This window comes from Daucus carota, chromosome 5 (genome assembly GCF_001625215.2).
Source record: "Daucus carota subsp. sativus chromosome 5, DH1 v3.0, whole genome shotgun sequence".
In the NCBI taxonomy this organism is placed as follows: Eukaryota; Viridiplantae; Streptophyta; class Magnoliopsida; order Apiales; family Apiaceae; genus Daucus; species Daucus carota.
Window position 1 is genome coordinate 38,979,906 of NC_030385.2, and position 15,966 is coordinate 38,995,871.

General features: G+C 33.0%; 1 long non-coding RNA gene and 1 pseudogene across 1 annotated transcript; both read right to left on the reverse strand.

Moving 5' to 3' along the window:
* Window positions 1-1,679: 1,679 nt before the first annotated feature.
* On the reverse strand, window positions 1,680-3,597 carry LOC108222311 (uncharacterized). The gene is made up of 4 exons (XR_001806948.2): window positions 3,470-3,597; window positions 3,152-3,329; window positions 2,826-2,937; window positions 1,680-2,076 (listed from the first exon to the last, which is right to left on the reverse strand). It is a non-coding gene; the product is annotated as an uncharacterized LOC108222311 (long non-coding RNA).
* A 1,819-nt stretch (window positions 3,598-5,416) lies between these two features.
* Window positions 5,417-10,717, reverse strand: LOC108223886 (uncharacterized; annotated as a pseudogene).
* Between the last annotated feature and the right edge of the window lie 5,249 nt (window positions 10,718-15,966).

Consider the following 15,966-nt stretch of genomic DNA (forward strand, 5'->3'; position numbering starts at 1 on the left):
TTATAAAATATTAATATTTTTAAAAAAATTCAAATTATTTGATGTTATATCTTATTATTTGCTATCTTACAAATAAAATAAATACCTTAAAGTAAATATTTGATTTTTAACATTGCTTCTTCTAAAATTATATACATATTTATTGACAGAAATTATAGTTATTGTCTAATAGGATCAATATTTTCGATATAGTAAAGTTTTATATAGATATCCGAAAGTTACTCCTATCAATCATTTAATTATTAATTTATTTATATTTTATTTTCATAATATATTAAATAATTTTGTTAAAACCGTGCATTACTAATCTGGTTCATTTAATATTCTAATACATTTTTAAAATGTTTAGAACTTTTCTAATTGTGGATATTTTTTTACTTTTATTTACTACACATATTTATATTTTAAATAAAATTTTGAAAAATATATATTCATATATATAAATATATATAATTATTTTCTTAAAAATATATGAAAAATCAAAATTTTACGATAATAAAAATTAACATGTGTTGCGTACTCAATATACCATGAGAACTGAGAGATAAGGGACAAACATGAGTATGTATTTGACTAAAAGGGATGTATTTGACTAAAAAGGATGATCACAATTCACAAATTCGTTCAAACCGCCTGTAGCGCAGCATATCGCATCATGCTGTAATATGACATGTGATTTTTAATTTTGATGATGCAGTTGCTAATTGAATTTTACACCGCTGGTGTAATATGGATTGCAGGTGTAGGTTTATATATGTTTACACCGCACTACAATATAATAATAAATATAAATATATTAATAATCAAAAAATTATGATAGTGTCTTCAATATAATTATAAAACAAATTCAAAATTATATAATTATTGAAAGTAGTTATTGCAGGATCTTTTAAATTAGGAGGATTTAATGTGAGAAGTTATTATTTATATTAAAAGTGAAAAAAACGCGCTTCGCGCGAGTGAGAAAAATATTAAATATAAAATATTTTTGAAATTTCTTATCATCGATAATTTCAGAGTCTTTTTATTTTATGTTTGTTGTGAGGATATACAAATATTACCATTAGTTATAAAGAGTGTAAGAGTGAACCAAACACTTAGCTGTATTTCAATTTAATTGATTGTTTTTCTGAGCAAATGAGAATGGATACCTCATATAATTTTAAAATTAGGGAGAAAAATATACATAAATGTTAGAGAGGCTCCCCTCAACTCAAATCAAAAGAGAACAAACACCTCTTATAAAACAAACTCCAAAAAATTAAAGAAATAAAATTTAAAGCACGTCTTAAATCTAAGAAAGTACAGACCCAATTGGGCAAGAGTTTTTCTAAATCCTGAATACTCAAAGCTTCTTTTTTCTAAATCTTGAATTCCTTCGTATAAACATATTCCACTTCTTTCTCCACTTTAGATTTGTCACTATAACTTAAAGTTAAATCAAAACTAAACCAAGTGAATCTACGTAGCATTTCATAAAACACATATATGATGAAACACATATATGATGATGACACTGCTCACAAAATAAAGAAAGTATGTGAATTTTCGGTTGGTTAGTTAACAAAAAAAGAGATTTCCAGTACCCCTGCCATGATCCGCAAGATGATGCCTTGCCTGCCTTTTATCACTTTCTGCATTGTCGGCACATGCTATATAGTTAAGCCCAAACTACAATATGAACAATACAACACAGCCTTGTGAGCTATATAAACATTATGCTCATTACAAACTACAAAGACAATCCGATCTTTAGAACACAGCTTACAAGCTACAACATTTTTTTGGCCGTCCAGGGAAAAATATAAGCATTCTGCTTATTACAAAAATTGTCTGATCTTGCTACTTACAGGTTACAACATCAAGACTTTCACTTTCCGAAGTCTGCCTATGCTTGTGTGATTGGAAACTCCTGAATCAGTCCGGCTATCATGATTCACAATGAATGACAATTTGTTTCCAAGTAGATCATAACATTTGAATGAAGTTTTGCTAAGCTTGGATATGACCAGCATAGTCATAATGTCTTAAAAGCCCTGCATCCAGCCTCCAATTTTCTTCTATTTTAACTTCAACCTGTTTTATCAGCAGAATAGATTTATTAGATGGAGAGACCATGTGCCTCTCTAAGAAACGATAACAGGACTTTTCGCACGGTTGGTTGCCCACGACACCTAACCCCCAAATAATTTTTTTACATATTTTTACCATTCTAAATTTTGGAAAATTATATAAGGGTCCCCAGAAAATTCAGAAATATATAAGTTTTTTTTGAAAATTTGTTTGGTGTCGTCTAAGAAATCGGTCCTAGATCCGCCCATGAGTCTTGCTCAGACGAAAAACGGTCTCTCCGCAAAGGTCACATATTCCCTTAATCCGACCAACTTACAATTTTGCTGTTAACGACTCTTTTCTGTCCAATTTTTTCAGATGAATGTAGTGATTCTATTAGTACTTATTACACTTACAGTGAAGGCCAAAGAACGATGAATAAGGAAGCCAAGACAGTAATGAAAATTTAAGGTAGGGAGGTCGCTACAGAAGACAAAACATATACAAAAATACTGTCAATTGTGACGGATACAAATGCAGAGACTCAATCCAAAAATACAGAACATGCAGTAGCACATGCAGATTGCAGACAAGCACTACTGCGCCACTTCTTTATAAATCAAGGTATTATCCCCAGTAGAAAAGGAAAAAAGAGTCACCATTTTTGATGATATTTACATGCTAGTTCACATCAATATATGCTTTTTGTGGAAGTAATTAACACTTATTTCAAGTACGAAGAGTGAAAATAAAATCGTAAATAAGCATTGTACCTTTTCAGCAGTGTAAAAACCAGCAGGTCCGCTTCAAGCGACGTAGACGCGCAATGGATGAGAAAACGATGAATAGCATCTTCTCAGAAACATTTTTGCGGTGCAAGATACCCTGAAAAACATTTTCACTCTCGATTTTAGGTTATCTTTTATATAATTATCAAGCAAAGAATGTCATATTTCCCAAGCAAGCTGAAGTTTATATTGCAAACAATTCATATAATTAATAACTTCTCTCAGGCAATTTGCCGAACAGGTTATAGTTGCCAACACATATAGACACAGGTTAGTTAATTTACAATAATCAAATCAGGCGAGAAGCATACCTCGGGATAAAAATCCTTGGCCAAATAATTCCAGCGGCGTCAGTCAATCCAGTCGCTACAAATCAACCTGAAGCTAGAATCGACAAACTGCTCCCAAAATCCCGGTTCATTGCGACTGCGATTGCGATTCTACGTAGTCATGGACCTCCCGAGAGGCAATTTATAAAAACAAAACAATCTGTAACTTATAACAATTAATAAATCTGAAATACGAAGAGTTTTTTAAATTTAATTACAAGCAGAATGAGTCTTTTTAATTTAATTACAAGCAGAAAATATTAATTAATAAAACTCAGGAGCTCTATAAAAACAGGAAACCTGAAAGGAAAGCCGTGGGAGATGCCACGTCACCCTTGCTAGGAACCTCCTTTATATATATATATAAGATAAGATATAAGATTTGATATGTTAATATTTTAAATGTGTGACATTGATGTGGAGTTTATTTGAATTATGTGGCGTCATGTGTTGACGTTGAGGAATTATAATATAAATTGATACATAAGTACTAGAAATTCTTAATGATCTCATTTTATTTATAGAACATGGCATCTCTTCAACTAACAAATTCTACATAATTCCTGTATCAAATGTATGGTGTCATCATGAACGTAACAATTGCATCAACCTTCTTGGTTAAAGAGAATAATTATTTTTCTCTCCATGTAGTCTGGATGCTGCAAGCCCCCGACAGAGTGTGGTTACGTGTACGGAAATGAGACAATTTGGACTCCGGGAAGTGGGCTGGTAGGAAACAGTCTCGATTGTTCAAAGTGGAGCAATGATCAATCTCAGCTCTGCTACTCATGCGACTCTTGCAAAGCAGGTGTGCTTGCAAGCGTGAAAAAGAGCTGGAGGAAGGTTTCCGTGATCAACATCGTGGTCTTGATCATCCTTGTTATTGCTTATGTTGTTGCTTGTGCCGCATTTAGAAACAACAAACGAATGGACAACGACGAACCTTACGGGGAGACCCGAATGGAGAAGGCGCAACCTAGTAGGATACACTTTTAGGTGGAGATCTAATCTCAAGTCTCAACTATGGGCAAGTAAAAAAGTAAAAACACAAAAACATTCAAGTCTAAGAAGAATGAACATTATGTTTGGTATGCTATGTAAAAGGACGAATCTGCTTTGAGTCGAAGGTTGGCTGTATATTTTGGATGCCTGCCTGCTGGTAGGGTATGTTATATTGTTGAACTCATATGATTGTATTTATCTTATGTAGACAATGTTATATTCAATTTCAGGTTGTTTTAAAAGTACATTTACAGAGCTGAAATGTAGTTGTGATCTGTTTCCTTGTTTTTGAGGTACAATTTCCACCTTGGACCTTTGTGTAAGTTGAAGTTACGAGCGCACACATGCTTGATGCTGGATTCTCGGGCGGGCCTGTTTTGCAGACAATGGTCTGTTACCTGTAAATATCTAACTTACAAAGTTACAATGTAGTAAACCCAGCTGCCCAGTAGTAATAAGTAGCTGGTAATGCAAGATACTCGCTTACTAAACACTGTTATTTCCCTTCTAAGCTCTTCCTTGCATATTTTGGCTCCACATACCACATCCACAGAGCTTAACTTCCTGCTTGTCATGTGAAAGGAGATTTTCCATTAATTTATACTTATGTTCAATTCAATTGTAATAATTGACACGTATTTCAAAATAAATATAAACTCTACTTTCATAATTTTTTATATTATTACTGAAGTTTAATAATGAATTTTTTGTTTGGAAGAAAATAATTATTATTTTTTCAATAAACCTATAATTTAGTGAAGCGTGAAAATATGTGTAAAGTCCATTCCCCCGAATATATACATACTCTTGGGACAGAAAGAGTGTAAACTTTTTTACGAATAATCTTAAAATATACATCGTTCCTTTAATAAGGAGTATACTTTTCTTACGATAATCTTGTTATACGTCCTCCGTTGTTATTCTCATGTTCTTTAATATATACTCCACTGCTCCCGTCCATTGAGTAGCAAGGTTTGTTAAGTAAAAAGACGGCGAAACAGAATCTTATTAATTAAATGAGGATGTTATGATAAGCTTTCTCTTTCTTATTCTACACTGAAGGATGTTTCCTCTTTACTGTACCGTTTCTTTTTACTTCTCTCGAAACTGTTCATAATATGATATATATATATATATATATATATATATATATATATATATATATATATATATATATATATATATTCAATTGAATAATATAATTTAATTAAAATTCAATTCTTTAATACTAAAATACTAATAAAATGATGTTAAAATTTAAATATTAAATAATAAATAGCGAACTATATATCCGCCCGTGCTTCGTACGAGTCAAAGGCTAATTAATAAAACAGGTACATATGAGAGAGACACCCCGCCCTTCAAAACATCAGACCTAACTTTGAAAAATCGTGCTAACAGATAGAAAAACCAGAGAGAATAATTTAAACTACTTCTACTGACCCTAACTTAATATCCTGAACTACTGCCACCTTGATACAATTTTCCTTTGACTTTACCCACAGCAACACTGACTTTGTTCTGATTAGAGCCTGAGTTTTCCTTGATGATTATCCTAGGTTGAGATCTTGGTGCATGTCACTTTGGGAGCTCCTCCTGATCATGCTCAATAACAATTATCTCTTTGGCCTGAGCTGCACTTACCCTCCCATCAACTGAAATCACATCCCCATGATTTCCCTGAATGTTTAGGCATCAGCTCGCATCCCCAGTTAGGCTTCCCATCTGACATCGGCTTCTTGTACTTATACAACAACATATTAATCTGATGCACTTCACTTAGTTCTTCCGCCACGATAACTTCTTCCTCATCCTCCTGATGCCTCCTGCATGCACTGGTATATAAATGCTGAGGAGAGTCATTGTGAGTATTCCAACATAAAGAGAAGCAGCTTCCCCAGATAATTGTGAGTATTGAATATCTGTCTGTGGCATTCATCGCAGAAGTAGAAGTATGTGAAATGGCCATGGTTAAGGAGCTTATGCACCATGGCTCCTGGTAGAATCCGCTCTGTAAAATCAACCATATGGTGGGACAACCATATCATCCATCCCCTAATCAACATCAAGCAATAAACATCAATTAAGAAGGATTAACTGACATGTAGATCAAGAATGACACAAGACCACATCTGATGTGAAAGCTCATCTTTCTGAGAGTTCTACATCTTCTAGATATAGACTATAATTCTTACAAAATCTAACTTATGGAGCGTCCATCAACGCCTCTCTGCTAGGCAATAATTTACGTAAATACTGATCGAGCATCGCAATTTATTCTAAAATTAGATCACAAAGCATGTCCCCTGATCAGAGAGATGATAAAAAAAAAAAAAAGTTGCTCATAGATGAGAAAGCTGACTGATCAGTTGTCACACTACTCACACAATCGAAAACAAAAACTGCACCAATACGTTTGAAAGTAGAAATGCAATTTCATAAAGGTGCAGATAATAGATAAAAAAGATAAAATAGTATTTGAACTAATCGTTGTGGTGTAAGTGCATAAATACTAATTAAATTTAGACAAAGTAACATTATACAGAAGCCTTTACCAACCTGCCATATATGTATCGGACCAACAAAGCCAGTCAGTTCATCCTCAGCTTGACCGTATGTCGTCTTGAGCCATTGGAGGATGCCCTTCCTTTTGGGTTTCTTTTTTAGTTTCGGGTCTACTAGGCTAAACCCCCAACTTGAAACTTGCAAGATCGCTTCCTCCATATATGGTTTTTGAATTTCCTTGGCGAACTGATTCCTCCACATTCCTTTCCCAAAATTCTTGAAACATTTGCCCCTCTATAAAATCTTATCCTAGACAAAAAAAAAGGGCTTTCCAATAAATATCACCAAAAAACCAAAGGTTTTAAAACTCAATCCTTCACGAAAAGTACCTCTACATATAGCTCTGGTAGCAAAGTAAAAAAATTAACAATTCAAAAAACACAAGCGTCATAGTGAATATAAAATACAAACTACAGAATGAGCAGTTGGTAGGGAAAGCAAGATATTGTTGTTGTCTAAACTCTAACCCTCTTTCCAAGCGACAATGATAGCCATTTATCTATCTGACCCAGGTTGCCAGATAAAAAGCTTCGACGATAAAAGTAAGGCAGAATTCTGGGAAATTTTCGAGCTAGGATGTACATAATTTTCCTTTTAACTGTCCACTTATTCCAGGTTCTGCGCCTCTCATCTTTGGTCATGCCTGGTTCATATGGATTAATCATTGGAGCAACCATGAATGCACCTGCGTATTTGGTTAAAGACAGGTCAGGAATTCTTCAACATATTATGAGTATTACAATATCTCCTTTTAAAATATCACAACAGCAGGAATCATAAACATTAAAACAGTACCTGCTAATGAATAGTTCTACTTTTGATATAATCAGAATTCATCAACAGCCAAAGGCAACATGATGATGTATACAACTTAACCATATAAATTCAGGGAAGTCACTGGGGATAATAAGAGTTTATATGCATGAGCTTAATGATCCAACATAATAAGAGTTTAGAAATCATGGATTTACCAAAATATACAACAAAAGTCACCGGTGTCTTTGTTATGTATGATCTTATGGAAATTCATTTAGCACGGAGATTCTCAGGTTGTGAAATTAAAACATTTTTCCAACACTGCATATGATTTTAAACAATAAAGTTAATTCAAACCAAGCTAGTTTTGAGCACGATTGGATAGCCCAGTGGTGGGTTTATCCTCTGTTGTTCCCGGACATCCGGGTTCGACTCTGGCTCATCTCGAGAATTATTAGAACAGATACTAATTTGTAAGGCATATAAGCCTGCATTGTCAAAAAAAAAAAACCAAGCTTGTTTTAAGAAACTTAGTTGCAGCTTTGGCTGGTCTTGAAAAGCTCAGCTAATTATGTTGAATGTAAGAACATCATATGCTCACAATGGATAGTTAGTGAAAGCAAAAGACAGAAAATTACCTGCAAGCCGATCAGGTATATATTTAAGTGCAGCCCAAGCATGCATGCTTCCACTTGAGTATGCCACCACCCAAAACTTGTCAGTGACACCCACAGCATATGACAAGTGGAGCATATCATCAGCTGATGATTTGAGATTTCTATTTGGATGAGGATCACTTTCCCCGAACCCCGGAATGTCATATGTTGTCAAGCGAACACCAAACTCTTGCATTAGTGAAACCTTAAGACCAGGTATTCCTATTTTTGCAAACATTTTAGAGGAATATCACCTATTAGTGCAAGGCATGTCAGCAATAAACTTTAAGAGAAAACCTTAATATACATAATATCATAATAAGATATTAGCACCTGCAAGACGGGATGACAGAAAAGCATGTGGAGCAATCAGGGAAAATCTAGCCATTTCAGCAGGAACACCTTGCTCCAGATAAGCGATGCGTCTACCATCCTAATAAAAAAATACGAGTCGCATTCGGGGGATGTATACATAACTTTTTATTCAAAGGACTGGTTGCATCACTTTTAGAACTCATATATAATGCTGCCATGTGATTTTGATGGTATAAGATGTTTGATAGTAAAAATTCAAATCAAACTATAGAACTACTATTCAATCATATAAATAGCAAATAGTAAAAGAGTCAAATGATTAACCAATAGCGAGACTTCTAGTTTGACTTGCAGGATTTGAATTGGATCAGAAATGCCTTGTACTCTAAACCAGATAAATAACAATAATCTAATCACTATGAAAAAAGTATAGGGTTACAGGAGTGCAAAGAGAGAAGATTTCAAATGCAAAACTCCCAGAAACCACAGAATGTCTCAACTCCATCACCTTATTTGATTTCTTGATCTTAATAGTTTAATGGGCCTAAAAATTATATTACCGCATATACTTCCAATGCTCCTGTCATTCATTTAAATTTAAGTTTTTACAGCTGATATAAGTAAAAAACAGTGATCACCAGGGCTGCTTATCATGGCCTATAAGTTGCTTGCATTTTTTTCCACGTTGACCTCGTGAATGAGCACCCCCTTAAATTATTCTAAGAAGCTTAAAGCCCTCCATGGTACATGTAAATTTTAATCGGAAGTATTATGAAGTGGTAAACAATTCTTCGAGGAGGTGGTCAATATTAGTTGACTTTCTTTCCCATAACATTAGGATATAAAACAATGAAGGGAAAACCTAAGACTAACTATTGGATGGTAATTTAAGCGGTTCTTACGATTGGGATAATATAGTGAATCATCAATATCAAAGTTCCTGACAGAAGAAATCTGCTTATTAAACCTTAGACACTTTCCCATCCCAAAATGAGAGTTCAGAATTCAGCCTCAAAATGCAGTGGAACAAAATATTTCTCAACCTAAATTGCATACTGGTTACAGTGAGCAGATTTTTGACGTCAATCAAATCTAATTTTAAAATTTTGATTCTGATTATTATAAAGTGCAAAATGACATTATGTCCCCTCATTCAGAACCAAAGGAGTAGCATTCTCCAAGTATATACTATAAACTAAAGTTGAAAGCACCAATCCCTAGAATAAATCACTTATAAACTGTTCATCTATCACTATAATATTGAAATTGTACAACTCAACACTAAGTTGCAGCAATCTCAAACTCTTGAAATCGAATGTCAACTCAAAAATTCTTGATGAAGCTCAAAACCAAGTTCAGTAAAACAACAACTCTGTAACTACCACCGCCAACATAATAATTTGGCACAAAGTGTAATCGACAAACATTTATACGTAAAACAACATATGAACAGATAATACAAACCGAACATTCAACTAATATCAATTTCGCAAAACATTCACAAATTATAATCATACAAATCAAACTAAACTAAAGCAATCTCAAACTCCTAAAATACTTATCATGTGCGCATAATCAAGACACTAGCTATAAACAAAAACAAATGCATATATGCACAAACGAGAAATCAAACACGCAATACAGCAAAACCTCGTTAAATTAAAAATCTCGATAAAATAATAGAATCAACATATAGAAGTGAAAGAATTACCGGCAAAAGCGAAGAAGAAGACGAAGAAGATAACGGACCAGGAGTGCATCGGATGGCGATCTTCCGGCAAATACTCATTGAGAAACATCAATTTTGTACAAATTTTGTCAACAGGCGGCCCTAATTTTCGCACGATAAGCGAATTCTCCCTGATGACATTCTGTTTAATCACATCTCTAACTGCTTTGCCGAACTCAACGCTCATCTCCACCAGGCCTTTGGCGAACTCCACCGCGTGGAACTTCCAGTTGTCCTCATACTCCGGCGTTGACTCGTTGACCTGCGCTGACATGCCAGTAGCTGATATGTGTGTTGTAGTAGCGTGAAGTTGAAGAAGATGATTGATTATGAAGAGATTCAAGTGGCGAGAGTGGTGAAAGAGAGAGAGGGATTAAATTGGGAGAGATATAGATACAGGGGTGTATGTAAAGGTGGGAGTGGGAGGGTGATGTGTGAGAGACACAAAGGTGGGCGGAGATGGAGAAGGGGTGACACGTGGAGGAGTGGTGGGGGATTTAAATATTGGGGTGGAAGTGACTGGTTGGTTGGTTCTGGATTTCAGAAGGGTAACGGTCCTTTCTACTAGGGCTGAGAAAAAACCGATTTCAAACCGAAACCGAAATCGAACCGAAATCGGGAAAAATCGGAGAAAACCGATCCGAAAATAACCGATCCGAAACCGAAAAATTAAAAACCGATCCGATTTAAATGGTTCGGTTCCGGTTATACCTCCCAACCGAACCGATAAAAACCGAATCGAACCGCTTATCAAAATAATTATTAAATAATAAATATTATATATAAAATACATACTAAAGATATATAAGTGGTGCATATGTATTACTTCGGAAATTTCTTAAGGCAGAGATGACACTATCACATCATTATCAGTGCACCAGAGTTTAGAGTTGATGAAGAGCTCATTGCGAGACCTGAGTTATTTCTTACTTATTGCCTCGGATATTTTTTTTTGATAAGCAAAAGATGGATTAAAAAAGCGAGGGGCGCTAACAATACAAATGCTCTGATTCGAACCTCACTGAAGGTTGGCCAAAACCTAAACAACCCTAAAAACCCTAAACATAGGCAAGACTACAGGCCAGAAAATTAAAAGAACCACAGGTGGTTCTTTACAATAAGCTTCACCAGGAGGCTCTTCTGTTTTGTAAAAGCAGCAGCAGCAAACTTCCTTTAACCAAGTTGAATTGCTTCAAGCCTGTTTCGTGTGTTACTAGTAATCTTTTGATTCCCCATATTTTGAACATCATTTTTGTTAAATTTCAATGTTGTATTTAATTAATACGTCTAAATTACGCGCATCAATTTGTCTTGTACGTATATTATTTTATTATTTTTATATTTGTCGGTTTTGTAACCGAAACCGAACCGGGGTTTTTTAAACCGAAACCGAATCCGAACCGGTGGTTGCGGTTTTCGATTTTAGAAACCGAAGATATATGGTTGCGGTTCCGGTTTTACCTGAAAACCGAGCCGAACCGACCCATGCTCTCCCCTACTTTCTACCCTGTCGTTTTCGCTTTTAATTCGCTCGTACGTTAGATTTAATGCGCTTCGATTTTCATGTTGATTATTTCTCCGTCACAAATTATATATTTTATTTAAATTTTTGAGGATTCAAATTTATCAATTTTTAACTTAAATATTAAAAAACAAATATTTATTGGTTAAAATCAGAAGTTAGATACTAAACTAGGGGGTGTATTGTATTGATATTTTAATGAATTGTTTTTAGTTAATGGATTTTAATAGATTATACTCCCTCCGTCTCTTTTTAGTTGTCACATTTCTATTTTGTTGGTCAAATTGACTAAATTTTGACCAAAGATTATAAGTCAATCTTTCATTATTTTAAAAAACTGAAAATTACATCTTAAAGTAGATTAAAAGTTATTTCGGGTGGCGTGTTTTTTTTAATTTTGTTAATTGATAAAATATTAATAAATTTCAGTCAAACTTTGGTCAATTTGACCGGCACAAAACCAAATGTGACAACTAAAAAGGGACCGAGGTAGTATGTGATTTTGATTTTGTGCGGATTCTTGAAAGAATGCGGCAGAGTTGATAGGATTTAAGCACAATGTTTCAAAATCTCATGGACTTCGATGAGATTTCAAAAGACTTAAAATACACTAAATAACCCTACAAAATCCATCATTTTATGAAATCCAAAAAATTCATTAACATCTGAATACTATCAGATTTTAATAGATTTTAAATAGTTTTAATTGAATACCATCGGATTTAAAAGCATCTTAATTGACTATCACCAGATTTTGTAGTATAATTTAAAATCTCAATTGAATACCATAAGATTTTAATGAATTTCAAACCATCCCAATCGAATACCTCAGATTCATGAATGAAAAAAATAATTTAAAATCTCAATCCAATACACCCCTGTAAATTAAACTTAATATAATTTATGATTATATATGTTTTTTTATATGTTTTAAATTATATAACATGTATAAATTCAATTAAAATATAGTGAATTGTTGCGAAGAAAGGAAGAGATGAGAAGATAGAGAGAAAGAGGGAGAGAGCGGGACGGAGGGGGAGAATTAGTCGGCTTTCTTGGCCGGTTTCTTGGGCAGTCCTGTGGTGGACTGTTTGTTGCGTTCAAATTTGGGTTGTTGAGAGGCTTAGGATGGAACGTAGGTTTTTTTATCTTTTGAGTTGACGGCGGCAGAGATCAACGAGTAGCCGGGTTCTGAAAGCAAATAAAAGGTGTTGTTTCCATGGAGAGTTATACTGCCAAGAAGAAATGTAGAGAAATTAGAGAAAAGTGAAATTGAAAGAAAAAAATAGTCTGTTACCCCATTATCAGCTCCGCTTACACATTATCAGCTCTATCTATCGAAATAATAGACATATAATGTGAATTTCACTGATGAGAAAAATGATATTAGAATGAATATGACAGGATGGGAGAGAGATTGCGGAAACCACATACTTTTTATCGGCGAATCGGTAAAATATATTTTATCGGTGAATCGGTAAAATATGTTTTAAAGGTTAATCGAGTATTTTTCAATAATTCGAGAATCTTTAAAACATAGATCATATATGTTAAATTGAATAAATTATTAAAGTTAGGTTTGTTTTTTCAAATAAGTGTTTTGGTGTATATTAAAATTAAATTTGTTTTATTTAAATTATTAAATAAAGTTAGGCTTGCTTTTTCACATGCGTTTACATGTAAGACACTAACACTCTGGTTCCGAAAGCACGAAAAATTTGTTGTTTTCCATGTACAGATGGTTAGAGCACAAAAGAGAAGATGTGAGAGAAAGACCTAGATAAAGAAAGATTCAAAGAGATTTCCGACTTTAAGTTCTTGTTCTGGGGATGATTGACATATTTCTTTCTCCTCCGACTTCGGTTTAACGAAAACTCTGACTTCTAGTTCCAACAGCACAAAAACGATAATTTTTCATTAATGGAGTTTACTGATTGAAATTGATACGACATGCTAGTCCTTGTATTAAAATAACTGGACAAAATGCTTAAGAACACACGGAGATGAGATAAAGAAACAGAAGAATATATAGATAACATGCAAAATGATACTAATGTTTTTGATAAAATCCTCCACATAGTACTCAAGCTTTATATTAGCTTGAGCCACAAGTTTGATCCAACAAAATTAAAGCATACACTTGTAACAGATCTGGCGCCAAAATATAATTATTATTATTATGCAATAAAATTTAAATCAAATTAACAAAATATATGTGATAAACAAATTTTTTGAACTAAATATCTTTGTCAAAGAATATATGAAATATCTTTGCTTCAATGATGAAGACGTCGTCTAGTTAGAAGGCTTTTGAAGGGTTACACAGCACTGTCGCAACCATGAAAGTTCTATTCAATTTACAGGTACTTGCTTCACTTGAAATGCCCCAGCATACCACAATTAGCATATAAAATCAGCAAAAGAAGATACAAAAAAATACCATATATACTGTTTAGTCAGTTTTGAGTCTTTAAAATTTTCGGATAATGAACTATGAGTGAGAACATTACATAAATTTTCTGATTATAAATTGCCTTTTTAAGCCATTTGTTGAAACCAAACATGCTATTTGTTTCCTGATAGAGTATATATTATATATATTATATGATAATTATTCTCATATTAGCTATATTTTGCATTTAATAAACATATATTAATTATATTTTAATGTCTTATTAGAGGGAGTAAGGAATTCTAAATTGCAAAAGATTTGGAGCAAATTAAAAGAAACTTCGGATTTGTTGGTTAATTGCATAAGAAAAATTGTTTGGGTCATATCTTGAGTTCTACAAGTCGGATTTAGACGAGTAAACAGCCCACACGAAGATAATTTAATTTTTAATTATTCAAGATGAGTCCAGATATCAAAAACTTGCTTCTTAGTAGACGACGTCTTAATTGTAGAAGCTGAAGCTGAGATCGAATGGATGTTCGCTAGCACAAACATCACTGCTAAGTGATCAAAATGACCCAGAAATTTAACTCATCATGACTTAGTTTTAATTTGATTCATATCGAATAATGTTTCTACAATTGCTTTTTTTCCCCTTGGCATTCACTTGTTTCGAGACTCACGGATACTCATCCAATTACCATATTCAATTTTAACCAATACACTCACATGAGTATATTGGTTTACATATTTTTAAGAAATATATTTATCTTGGTAATTCACATATTATACTGAAATTTAATATGTGAAATGAAGTCAAACATAAAAACTTGATGGAGTAGACTTTACAAACTTATATAAACAAACACGTGGTTTCATAATAATATAAATAATAGTGGATTCACATGTATAAACCTATAAATAGCACCCTAGTAATAATTTACATTTTACAACTTATTTATTTTATAATTTTAATATATATATATATATATATATATATATATATATATATATATATATATATATATATAAGGATAGGATCAAATAAAAATTTTTTTAAGTTACAAACTTACAAACTTTTTTTTTGAATTTTTTTTGTTCTCTCAATCTGTTAATCTTTAGTTATAGACAGTATTTATGTTGAAAAATATTGAAAAAACATCACAATAAAATAACGTACAAATAAATCGTGCATTCAACACATTTGTAACTGGGGTTCAACGTTGGGTGTAGAACATTAATTATCATTGTGTTGAATATATTTATGGAGATGCTTACGTTTAACTTAGTTCTTACATCGAAAAATTAGTTTATGTACTTCTCCAACACAATTTTAATCGATGTTCAACAAAATATCTTAAAAAAATGTTGAACTCAAGTTATATATGTGTTGAACGAAAAAAGTTTGTAAGTTTGTAAGTTTGTACCAGAACCCTCCCATATATATTAAGTTCTATGGAGTACACAAAAACATTGGAGTATTGGAGTACAAAATTGGATAAAATATAATCTAGTCATCTAAGTTTAATTTTTTTTGTTCTGAAATATTTGTAAACATTCTACAACCTGCAGATTATGTTCTACAACACAAACATTGTAATCAAAACGTGGAACAATTACTTTTATAAATCAGAGGCACCATGTTTTGCAATATAACTAATAAGCAGAACAAGAATCTTAATACTTGTTAAAGTTAAAAGATATTATTGATTAATTGATAATTATGATTAAGACAGCTTATAAATGATAAATTATATACAAATTTGAATAATCAAAAATATTATTTTTGATTAAACTAAAAGATTTTGTGTACTACATAAAACTTAACTCTCTCTATATCTCTCTCTCTCTCTCTCTCTC